We start from the raw sequence: 13,861 nt of genomic DNA on the forward strand, positions 1-13,861 counted from the left end.
AACATGCTGAAAGAGATTTGGTTAGTTGAGGGTTTTTGGATTTAAAGTTGTTCTTGAGGAAAAAATGCTTAAGGACCACCTGAAAGTATAACCGAATTAGGAGCAGCAAAACCAGGTAGGGTTTGACAAATTTAATCTTGATTGATTATGAATGAATCTGTCTACTAACCCAAACATTTTCAAAAAAAAAATATCTCGCAAATTAACTACGCTTTTAACAACGAATCAGGCTCATATGATAAATAATAGATAATAATTAGGAAGACAAATTGGTAGCGCTCAGTTTCTGGTATGATCTAGGCATACTAAAAATTGGGTCGTTACAATTTGGTATCAGAGCAGTTCATTCCTAGTAGAGCCTGGGGAATGGACTGACTATGCTTTACTGCAAACTCTGCTTGTGTGTCTCATGCTGTTAGGGTATCTTCAAGATACATTTGGCATGAATGTCTATGAGTGCTCATTTTGGGAATGTTCGTGCCTAACTTGAGATATTAAGACTGATCACCTTAATATTGATTGTTTGGTGCGGATAAGACCTCAATGACTGTGAATAGGCATGGTTTAATCGAGTTCCGAACGACAAATTCGTGTGAGGCACAACTATTCTTATAGTTGTTATGATCTCCATGGCCATGTGATGAGCGGATAATTTATACCTTTTTGGCATTATTTTTACATAGTTTTTAGTATGTTTTAATTAATTTTTGTTTTATTTTTATTAGTTTTTATTCAAAAATCACATTTCTGGACTTTACTATGAGTTTGTGTGTTTTTCTATAATTTCAGGTATTTTCTGGCTGAAAGTGAGGGACCTGAGCAAAAATCTGATTCAGAGGTTGAAAAAGGACTGCAGATGCTGTTGGATTCTGACCCTCCTGCACTCAAAGTGGATTTTCTTGAGCTGCAGAAGCCCAATTGGCGCGCTCTTAATTGCGTTGGAAAGTAGACATCCCGGGCTTTCCAGCAATATATAATAGTTCATACTTTACTCGAGATTTGATGGCCCAAATAGACGTTCAAAGCCAGCCTAAAACTTTCTGGCGTAAAACGCCAGAACTGGCACAACTCTTGGCGTTAAACGCCCATTTTGGCACCCAAGGTGGCGTTTAACTCTAACTTTGGGCATATGCACGTGAAAGCTTGGAAGCTCAGCCTAGACACGCACCAAGTGAGTCCCGGAAGTGGATTTCTGCACTATCTGCACTTAGTTACTCACGTTTTGTAAACCTAAGATACTAGTCTAGTATAAAAACTACTTTTAGAGATTCATTTTGCACCTCATGACATTTTTTACACTTCATATTGTATCTTTTACGGCATGAGTCTCTAAATTCCATAGGTGGGGGTGAGGAGCTCTGCTGTGTTTCAATGGATTAATGCGATTACTACTGTTTTCTATTCAATCACGCTTGATTCTATTCTAAGATATTCACTCGTACTTCAATATGGAGAATATGATGATTCGTGACACTCATCATTATCCTCAACCCTATGAACGCATGCTTGACAACCACTCCGTTCTATCTGAGCTCAACATAGTCATTGGGCGACAGCTTGAGTGCGTATCTCTTGGGTTTCTGATCCACGGACCGAGTCCGGAGGTTAGAACCTTCGTGGTATAGGCTAGAACCAATTGGCAGCATTCCTGGGATCCAGAAAGTCTAAACCTTGTCTGTGGTATTTCGAGTAGGTTCTGGGAAGGGATGACTGTGAAGAGCTTCAAACTTGCGAATGTTGGATGCAGTGACAGTGTGCAAAAGGACAAGGGTCCTATTTCGATGCTAGCGGGAACCGACAGATGATTAGCCGTGTGGTAGCTGTACTTGGTATTTGTCATCCGAGCCGAGAAATCTGATAGTTGATTAGCCGTGCAGAGATCGTACCTGGTATTTTTCATCCGAGAGGATCATACAGCTTGCCATTGAAGGAAGCCATGCGTGTTTGAAGAAAAGGACAATAGGAAAGCAGAGATTCAGACGACAGAGCATCTCCGGAACCTCAGCCTGATTCTCATTACTGAATCACAAGTACCATTTATTTCATGTTATTTACTTTTCATAAACAAAAATCACTTTTATCATTAATCTCCTGACTATGATTTACAAAATAACCATAGCTTACTTCAAGCCGACAATCTCCGTGGGATCGACCCTTACTCACGTAAGGTATTACTTCAACGACCCAGTGAACTTGCTGGTTAGTTGTGTGGAGTTGTGAAAAGTGTAATCACAATTTCGTGCACCACCATGGCTATGTGATATTTAGATGCTGTAAGGAACGAACTGATATCTTCGTCAGGATGGCTTGAAGGAAATAGACTGTTTGAAGATGGATTCTGCATGTGGCTAAAATTTTGAGGACAAAATTTTCTTTTAGGAGGGTAGAATGTAACAACCTAGTTTTTTGAGTACGTGAGATCTTTTTTGAAGGCACGGATTTCTCCGGAAGATCAGTAAAGAGAAAGCATCTGATATATCATCAAGCATCTCAATCTTCATTGTCATTATGTCATCCTTAAGCTAGAACCTCTTATGAGGCAAGCTCGATAACGCAATCACGAAGAACCTAGTTTTTGAACCGTACCGGTTAGGAGTTTTAATTCTGATTTTCGTAAGTAGTCTCAGATTGACGAACCGGACTCGATTCATGAGAGAAGAGAGATAATAGTATAATATTTGTATAATATTAGTATTAGAAGATGCTTGAATGATATTATAAGGTTACCTGGTCTGGTTTAGTTAAAAAGAGAAAAACGGTTTACTGGTGCAGCTTAGCACCAGCACTCTCTGATGACTTTAGCAATGCTAAGGCCTCATTGTACATGTTTTATTCTCATAATAAATATGTTACTAGTGTCATTTATGCTAGTAGCTCAGAAAATAATTTTTAGAGATGTTTTTACAAGTGTTCCGATACATATAGTTTTAGTAGTTATACACCTGAGATATTTTAATATTATTTTAATCCACCACGAAGCAAACCAATCACAACTCACCCTACACCCCCAAAACCCCCAAGGCTGCCTCATTTACTCATTGTGACCGAAAATCATTAAGAGAAAAAGGAGATAAAGTTATTGGTTCATAAATCTTCAAAGCTTGATTTCTTCTGAACTTTACTCAAATCAAAACTCCAATATCACCAAAATGATCTTCTTCCTCTACATAACCATGTAACTTGTCAAGGCTGGAAATATGGTGAGATGGCTGTCTCCCTCCCTCCTCAATTCGGTTTTCAAGGAAACATGCTTAAACATGTGTTTTCTTGATGTTCTTCCTTAGGAATCATGCTTAACTTGACTTGAGGGCCAAGAAACGTTAATTTCCAGCAAGTATAAGGTGAGATATCCCTTTCTAACATGTTGGGAGAGATTTGGTTAGTTGAGGATTTTTGGATTTAAAGTTGTTCTTGATGTGATTTAGGAGAAAAAGTGCTTAAGGACCACCTGAAAGTATAACCGAATTAGGAGCAGCAAAACCCGGTAGGGTTTGACAAATTTAATCTTGATTGATTATGAATGAATCCGTCTAATAACCCAAACCTTTTCAAAAAAATACCTCGCAAATTAACTACGCTTTTAACAACGAATCAGGCTCATATGATAAATAATAGATAATAATTAGGAAGACAAATTGGTAGCGCTCAGTTTCTGGTATGATCTAGGCATACTAAAAATTGGGTCGTTACAATTTGGTATCAGAGCAGTTCATTCCTAGTAGAGCCTGGGGAATGGACTGACTATGCTTTACTGCAAACTCTGCTTGTGTGTCTCATGCTGTTAGGGTATCTTCAAGATACATTTGGCATGAATGTCTATGAGTGCTCATTTTGGGAATGTTCGTGCCTAACTTGAGATATTAAGACTGATCACCTTAATATTGATTGTTTGGTGCGGATAAGACCTCAATGACTGTGAATAGGCATGGTTTAATCGAGTTCCGAACGACAAATTCGTGTGAGGCACAACTATTCTTATAGTTGTTATGATCTCCATGGCCATGTGATGAGCGGATAATTTATACCTTTTTGGCATTATTTTTACATAGTTTTTAGTATGTTTTAATTAATTTTTGTTTTATTTTTATTAGTTTTTATTCAAAAATCACATTTCTGGACTTTACTATGAGTTTGTGTGTTTTTCTATAATTTCAGGTATTTTCTGGCTGAAAGTGAGGGACCTGAGCAAAAATCTGATTCAGAGGTTGAAAAAGGACTGCAGATGCTGTTGGATTCTGACCCTCCTGCACTCAAAGTGGATTTTCTTGAGCTGCAGAAGCCCAATTGGCGCGCTCTTAATTGCGTTGGAAAGTAGACATCCCGGGCTTTCCAGCAATATATAATAGTTCATACTTTACTCGAGATTTGATGGCCCAAATAGACGTTCAAAGCCAGCCTAAAACTTTCTGGCGTAAAACGCCAGAACTGGCACAACTCTTGGCGTTAAACGCCCATTTTGGCACCCAAGGTGGCGTTTAACTCTAACTTTGGGCATATGCACGTGAAAGCTTGGAAGCTCAGCCTAGACACGCACCAAGTGAGTCCCGGAAGTGGATTTCTGCACTATCTGCACTTAGTTACTCACGTTTTGTAAACCTAAGATACTAGTCTAGTATAAAAACTACTTTTAGAGATTCATTTTGCACCTCATGACATTTTTTACACTTCATATTGTATCTTTTACGGCATGAGTCTCTAAATTCCATAGGTGGGGGTGAGGAGCTCTGCTGTGTTTCAATGGATTAATGCGATTACTACTGTTTTCTATTCAATCACGCTTGATTCTATTCTAAGATATTCACTCGTACTTCAATATGGAGAATATGATGATTCGTGACACTCATCATTATCCTCAACCCTATGAACGCATGCTTGACAACCACTCCGTTCTATCTGAGCTCAACATAGTCATTGGGCGACAGCTTGAGTGCGTATCTCTTGGGTTTCTGATCCACGGACCGAGTCCGGAGGTTAGAACCTTCGTGGTATAGGCTAGAACCAATTGGCAGCATTCCTGGGATCCAGAAAGTCTAAACCTTGTCTGTGGTATTTCGAGTAGGTTCTGGGAAGGGATGACTGTGAAGAGCTTCAAACTTGCGAATGTTGGATGCAGTGACAGTGTGCAAAAGGACAAGGGTCCTATTTCGATGCTAGCGGGAACCGACAGATGATTAGCCGTGTGGTAGCTGTACTTGGTATTTGTCATCCGAGCCGAGAAATCTGATAGTTGATTAGTCGTGCAGAGATCGTACCTGGTATTTTTCATCCGAGAGGATCATACAGCTTGCCATTGAAGGAAGCCATGCGTGTTTGAAGAAAAGGACAATAGGAAAGCAGAGATTCAGACGACAGAGCATCTCCGGAACCTCAGCCTGATTCTCATTACTGAATCACAAGTACCATTTATTTCATGTTATTTACTTTTCATAAACAAAAATCACTTTTATCATTAATCTCCTGACTATGATTTACAAAATAACCATAGCTTACTTCAAGCCGACAATCTCCGTGGGATCGACCCTTACTCACGTAAGGTATTACTTCAACGACCCAGTGAACTTGCTGGTTAGTTGTGTGGAGTTGTGAAAAGTGTAATCACAATTTCGTGCACCACCATGGCTATGTGATATTTAGATGCTGTAAGGAACGAACTGATATCTTCGTCAGGATGGCTTGAAGGAAATAGACTGTTTGAAGATGGATTCTGCATGTGGCTAAAATTTTGAGGACAAAATTTTCTTTTAGGAGGGTAGAATGTAACAACCTAGTTTTTTGAGTACGTGAGATCTTTTTTGAAGGCACGGATTTCTCCGGAAGATCAGTAAAGAGAAAGCATCTGATATATCATCAAGCATCTCAATCTTCATTGTCATTATGTCATCCTTAAGCTAGAACCTCTTATGAGGCAAGCTCGATAACGCAATCACGAAGAACCTAGTTTTTGAACCGTACCGGTTAGGAGTTTTAATTCTGATTTTCGTAAGTAGTCTCAGATTGACGAACCGGACTCGATTCATGAGAGAAGAGAGATAATAGTATAATATTTGTATAATATTAGTATTAGAAGATGCTTGAATGATATTATAAGGTTACCTGGTCTGGTTTAGTTAAAAAGAGAAAAACGGTTTACTGGTGCAGCTTAGCACCAGCACTCTCTGATGACTTTAGCAATGCTAAGGCCTCATTGTACATGTTTTATTCTCATAATAAATATGTTACTAGTGTCATTTATGCTAGTAGCTCAGAAAATAATTTTTAGAGATGTTTTTACAAGTGTTCCGATACATATAGTTTTAGTAGTTATACACCTGAGATATTTTAATATTATTTTAATCCACCACGAAGCAAACCAATCACAACTCACCCTACACCCCCAAAACCCCCAAGGCTGCCTCATTTACTCATTGTGACCGAAAATCATTAAGAGAAAAAGGAGATAAAGTTATTGGTTCATAAATCTTCAAAGCTTGATTTCTTCTGAACTTTACTCAAATCAAAACTCCAATATCACCAAAATGATCTTCTTCCTCTACATAACCATGTAACTTGTCAAGGCTGGAAATATGGTGAGATGGCTGTCTCCCTCCCTCCTCAATTCGGTTTTCAAGGAAACATGCTTAAACATGTGTTTTCTTGATGTTCTTCCTTAGGAATCATGCTTAACTTGACTTGAGGGCCAAGAAACGTTAATTTCCAGCAAGTATAAGGTGAGATATCCCTTTCTAACATGTTGGGAGAGATTTGGTTAGTTGAGGATTTTTGGATTTAAAGTTGTTCTTGATGTGATTTAGGAGAAAAAGTGCTTAAGGACCACCTGAAAGTATAACCGAATTAGGAGCAGCAAAACCCGGTAGGGTTTGACAAATTTAATCTTGATTGATTATGAATGAATCCGTCTAATAACCCAAACCTTTTCAAAAAAATACCTCGCAAATTAACTACGCTTTTAACAACGAATCAGGCTCATATGATAAATAATAGATAATAATTAGGAAGACAAATTGGTAGCGCTCAGTTTCTGGTATGATCTAGGCATACTAAAAATTGGGTCGTTACAATTTGGTATCAGAGCAGTTCATTCCTAGTAGAGCCTGGGGAATGGACTGACTATGCTTTACTGCAAACTCTGCTTGTGTGTCTCATGCTGTTAGGGTATCTTCAAGATACATTTGGCATGAATGTCTATGAGTGCTCATTTTGGGAATGTTCGTGCCTAACTTGAGATATTAAGACTGATCACCTTAATATTGATTGTTTGGTGCGGATAAGACCTCAATGACTGTGAATAGGCATGGTTTAATCGAGTTCCGAACGACAAATTCGTGTGAGGCACAACTATTCTTATAGTTGTTATGATCTCCATGGCCATGTGATGAGCGGATAATTTATACCTTTTTGGCATTATTTTTACATAGTTTTTAGTATGTTTTAATTAATTTTTGTTTTATTTTTATTAGTTTTTATTCAAAAATCACATTTCTGGACTTTACTATGAGTTTGTGTGTTTTTCTATAATTTCAGGTATTTTCTGGCTGAAAGTGAGGGACCTGAGCAAAAATCTGATTCAGAGGTTGAAAAAGGACTGCAGATGCTGTTGGATTCTGACCCTCCTGCACTCAAAGTGGATTTTCTTGAGCTGCAGAAGCCCAATTGGCGCGCTCTTAATTGCGTTGGAAAGTAGACATCCCGGGCTTTCCAGCAATATATAATAGTTCATACTTTACTCGAGATTTGATGGCCCAAATAGACGTTCAAAGCCAGCCTAAAACTTTCTGGCGTAAAACGCCAGAACTGGCACAACTCTTGGCGTTAAACGCCCATTTTGGCACCCAAGGTGGCGTTTAACTCTAACTTTGGGCATATGCACGTGAAAGCTTGGAAGCTCAGCCTAGACACGCACCAAGTGAGTCCCGGAAGTGGATTTCTGCACTATCTGCACTTAGTTACTCACGTTTTGTAAACCTAAGATACTAGTCTAGTATAAAAACTACTTTTAGAGATTCATTTTGCACCTCATGACATTTTTTACACTTCATATTGTATCTTTTACGGCATGAGTCTCTAAATTCCATAGGTGGGGGTGAGGAGCTCTGCTGTGTTTCAATGGATTAATGCGATTACTACTGTTTTCTATTCAATCACGCTTGATTCTATTCTAAGATATTCACTCGTACTTCAATATGGAGAATATGATGATTCGTGACACTCATCATTATCCTCAACCCTATGAACGCATGCTTGACAACCACTCCGTTCTATCTGAGCTCAACATAGTCATTGGGCGACAGCTTGAGTGCGTATCTCTTGGGTTTCTGATCCACGGACCGAGTCCGGAGGTTAGAACCTTCGTGGTATAGGCTAGAACCAATTGGCAGCATTCCTGGGATCCAGAAAGTCTAAACCTTGTCTGTGGTATTTCGAGTAGGTTCTGGGAAGGGATGACTGTGAAGAGCTTCAAACTTGCGAATGTTGGATGCAGTGACAGTGTGCAAAAGGACAAGGGTCCTATTTCGATGCTAGCGGGAACCGACAGATGATTAGCCGTGTGGTAGCTGTACTTGGTATTTGTCATCCGAGCCGAGAAATCTGATAGTTGATTAGCCGTGCAGAGATCGTACCTGGTATTTTTCATCCGAGAGGATCATACAGCTTGCCATTGAAGGAAGCCATGCGTGTTTGAAGAAAAGGACAATAGGAAAGCAGAGATTCAGACGACAGAGCATCTCCGGAACCTCAGCCTGATTCTCATTACTGAATCACAAGTACCATTTATTTCATGTTATTTACTTTTCATAAACAAAAATCACTTTTATCATTAATCTCCTGACTATGATTTACAAAATAACCATAGCTTACTTCAAGCCGACAATCTCCGTGGGATCGACCCTTACTCACGTAAGGTATTACTTCAACGACCCAGTGAACTTGCTGGTTAGTTGTGTGGAGTTGTGAAAAGTGTAATCACAATTTCGTGCACCACCATGGCTATGTGATATTTAGATGCTGTAAGGAACGAACTGATATCTTCGTCAGGATGGCTTGAAGGAAATAGACTGTTTGAAGATGGATTCTGCATGTGGCTAAAATTTTGAGGACAAAATTTTCTTTTAGGAGGGTAGAATGTAACAACCTAGTTTTTTGAGTACGTGAGATCTTTTTTGAAGGCACGGATTTCTCCGGAAGATCAGTAAAGAGAAAGCATCTGATATATCATCAAGCATCTCAATCTTCATTGTCATTATGTCATCCTTAAGCTAGAACCTCTTATGAGGCAAGCTCGATAACGCAATCACGAAGAACCTAGTTTTTGAACCGTACCGGTTAGGAGTTTTAATTCTGATTTTCGTAAGTAGTCTCAGATTGACGAACCGGACTCGATTCATGAGAGAAGAGAGATAATAGTATAATATTTGTATAATATTAGTATTAGAAGATGCTTGAATGATATTATAAGGTTACCTGGTCTGGTTTAGTTAAAAAGAGAAAAACGGTTTACTGGTGCAGCTTAGCACCAGCACTCTCTGATGACTTTAGCAATGCTAAGGCCTCATTGTACATGTTTTATTCTCATAATAAATATGTTACTAGTGTCATTTATGCTAGTAGCTCAGAAAATAATTTTTAGAGATGTTTTTACAAGTGTTCCGATACATATAGTTTTAGTAGTTATACACCTGAGATATTTTAATATTATTTTAATCCACCACGAAGCAAACCAATCACAACTCACCCTACACCCCCAAAACCCCCAAGGCTGCCTCATTTACTCATTGTGACCGAAAATCATTAAGAGAAAAAGGAGATAAAGTTATTGGTTCATAAATCTTCAAAGCTTGATTTCTTCTGAACTTTACTCAAATCAAAACTCCAATATCACCAAAATGATCTTCTTCCTCTACATAACCATGTAACTTGTCAAGGCTGGAAATATGGTGAGATGGCTGTCTCCCTCCCTCCTCAATTCGGTTTTCAAGGAAACATGCTTAAACATGTGTTTTCTTGATGTTCTTCCTTAGGAATCATGCTTAACTTGACTTGAGGGCCAAGAAACGTTAATTTCCAGCAAGTATAAGGTGAGATATCCCTTTCTAACATGTTGGGAGAGATTTGGTTAGTTGAGGATTTTTGGATTTAAAGTTGTTCTTGATGTGATTTAGGAGAAAAAGTGCTTAAGGACCACCTGAAAGTATAACCGAATTAGGAGCAGCAAAACCCGGTAGGGTTTGACAAATTTAATCTTGATTGATTATGAATGAATCCGTCTAATAACCCAAACCTTTTCAAAAAAATACCTCGCAAATTAACTACGCTTTTAACAACGAATCAGGCTCATATGATAAATAATAGATAATAATTAGGAAGACAAATTGGTAGCGCTCAGTTTCTGGTATTATATAGACATACTGAAAATTGGGTCGTTACACATGTGATCAATAAGCATAATGCATTAAGATAAATGCTCAACATCCATCAAGATATTGCCTAGTCGAGGAAAAGGATTCCAATTACATGGTGGCCAAATCATGCAATTCAAGAAGAGTTACAAGCTCGATGTCGATTCTCATCACTTGGTATTTTCAAAAGGTAAGCAAGAAGATCTTAAAACCAAGTAGCAAAATATAACCTCAACAATAACATCCAACAATGAACATCTGAAAACATTCATGCTAATATAGCATTTAGGCAATAAGAGGCAGCAATGTATAGTAAACGAAATCAATAATCCAACACTTATAATGAAAAGAGAGAAAATGAAATGAAAACTAAACTAAAACTAACTAACTAACTAACTAACTAACTAATTAACTAACTAAAATAAATGGTTATCAATGGTGTTTGGAAGTGTTGGATGAGGGGTAGAAGAAGGGAAGAAGAAAGAAGAAGGAAAGAAATGGAAAGAAGAGAAGAAAAGGAATGTAGTGAAGGAAGGGCATCCGCGTGTACACGTGCATGGCGCACCCGCACGGATGGTGGTGCAATGGACGCGACGCGTACGCGTACATGGCGCATCCGCATCAATGGCTTATTTTGAGAGTGATGCGTACGCGTCATGTGCGTGCACGCGCGAGGTGGTTTTGTGCCAAAGGCACAATGCACGCACAGCGTTCGCACAACTCTCAGGTTTTTGGCTTGGGGTGGATTTTCTCAATCCACGTGTATGCGGGCATAGCACGTGTGCATGTGTAGGCAAAAATGTTTGATGCACGCTTACGCGTGCAGTGCGCACGGATGGTGCTCTGTTTTTCAAAATTTTTCTATGTTTTTGCACCAATCCAAGCATTCTAAACCTCCAAAAAGCTACCAAAATACCTTAAAACCTTATTTAACATACTAAACAACCAAATAAAATCAACAAATGAAACAAAACATGAGTTTAAACTAATTCTATCAATATGTACAAAAAGAGAAAATGAAAAGAAGTTACCATGGTGGGGTGTCTCCCACCTAGCACTTTTGTTTTTTGTCCTTAAGTTGGACTTATGGAGAGCTCCTTTCAGGGTGGCTTGTGCTTGAATTCATCCTTGAACATCCATCAATGCTTGAATCTCCAATAAGCTCCATTCTTCAATTTTAATATCTTCAAGCTTTGATGGAGTTCTTCACAAACCATGCACTCCCAATTTTTATTTTCTTTGTGCGATCCGGGATCCCATACTTTGTTTTGACACCCGTCCTTAAATTGGTCATCATTATTCTATCCGGGTGGCATGACCTTAGAATTTTCAACGAAGCTTCGAAACAACTTCCTAGACCCATGCAATTTGGTTCTCCACCAATCATTACTATACAACTTTGAGCATGCAACCATCATGAACTTAGAGTGATGTTTCCAACCACTACACAACTCTCTTCTACTTTTAACTCCACAAAGAGCTCTAAGTTGACCATCATTTTCAATCAAACCATATTCAAGTGAGAAAGTAAAGCTTATGGATAAGAATTTCACCCACTTGAATGTTGTGTAGGATGGTGTCTTAGGAAGGGGTGGTCCCAATGATCTTGCAAGCTCCACTCCTTTGTGCTCTTCCTTGACTATCTCCACCTCTTCACAAGCTTCTTCAATTTTAACCTTTTCCCTTTTATCACTTGGCTTGGTGTTGTCTTCAAGAACTTCATCTTTCCCAATGGGAGGTGATTCAATTTTGGATAGGAATTCATTGATGAATGAATCTATCTGTTGATCAACCTCTTCATATTCTTCAATTTTGATATACAACATTTCGACCTTTTCCCCTTGGTGGCTCTCTTCTGATTCGCTATCTTCTTCATTGCTCACCAAGGTGTGGGAGGTTGTGCACATGCTTCTATAATTTCAACTCCATTTCCAATGGAAGAGGATTCAATTGTAGATAGAAATTCATCCATGATTGAATCCATTTCTTGATAAACCTCTTTCAAGTCTCCAACTATGATATGCCTTGGAGGTTGCGCACCCTCCTCAATATCAATATCAAGATTCTTGGAAAAGTGCTCTATGATGCTACATTCCCATGGACTTTCAACATCTCCTAAATATTCAACCACTTCTTCCTTTTCTTCAAAAATCATGGCTTCCTCTAGTTGCTCCAATACAAAATAACATCCCTCATTTCCCACCGGAGTTTCCAATCTCTCTTTCATGCTATGATCTTCAATTGATTCTTCACATGTGACTATAGAAGCAACTTGAGTGTTCAAGCATTGGTAGGCTAAAGTATGCACTACCTTGGTCAAGTTAGTCACAAACCCTTGGGTGTTCCTTTGCATATCCATTTGTCCTCGAAGTAGCAAGGTGAGAGAATCGTCTATTGGGGCTTGGGGTGGATAAGAAGATTCATTATTTTGGAGAAAGGGTTCATAATGTGAAGGCGGTTCTTCTTGGTAAGGGTATGGAGATGGTGTGCATTGAGGTGGTTCATGGTGGTAATCTTGATAGGGTTGTGGTGGTTGTAAAAGGTTCTTGCTCATAATGGTCATAAGAATATGGTATGGGTGATTGGTTATATGACGGATATGGGTCACAAGAAGGTGCTTGGTATTGAAAGGCTTGTGAGTGTGGTTGAGGTTCATATTGAGGATAAGAGTCATAGGCATATGATGGTGGTGATTGATTTTCACAAAAAGTTTCACCATAGCCATTGAATTGACACGCATTAGGATGGTAATTATACCTATAAGTATCCAGAGGTTGTTGCCAATAGGAGTGATCAATTCCTTGAGGCTCCTCCCATCTTTGTTTGTTCCATCCATAATGAGTGTCATGCTTGAAGTCCACATTTCCTACAACACAATTAGGACCAAACTCATAGCCAAAGTGAGAATTCATAGTGGAAAAATAAATTAAAACTAACAAAAACTAGTAAACAAGCAAAAGACAAGCTATTCACACTATTCACATATATACAACAACCAATAACATAACACCATTACAATTTCCCGACAACGGCACCATTTTGATGAATGGATTTTTGATGGTATAGAATTCACAAATGAAGTCTCGTTGTAAAGTATAGTTTCTAAACCAATCAATAATCCTTTCATACAAAAATTTGTTTGTCACTAGTACAAACCCCTAAATTTATAAACCGAAGTATTGGAACCTCGGGTCGTTCTCCCTAGGAATTAGGATAAAGTGTCTTGTTATTGGTTATGAGGTATGTTTGGGGTTTTTGAGATTTTAGACAAGAAATATAAATGGCAAAGGAAGTAAACTAACAACTAACAAAGCCCTTGGCAAGATATGAGAACTAGAATTCCTATCCTAGTTATCCTCCTCAATTTTGATGAGAATTGGCCATTGCTACCACTTAGTTAACCTCTAACCATGGAGGAAAGTCAAGTGGATGTATTAACTTAATTCCACAAGTCCTAGCCAACTCCC

Source organism: Arachis hypogaea, chromosome 17 (assembly GCF_003086295.3).
Source record: "Arachis hypogaea cultivar Tifrunner chromosome 17, arahy.Tifrunner.gnm2.J5K5, whole genome shotgun sequence".
NCBI lineage: Eukaryota > Viridiplantae > Streptophyta > Magnoliopsida > Fabales > Fabaceae > Arachis > Arachis hypogaea.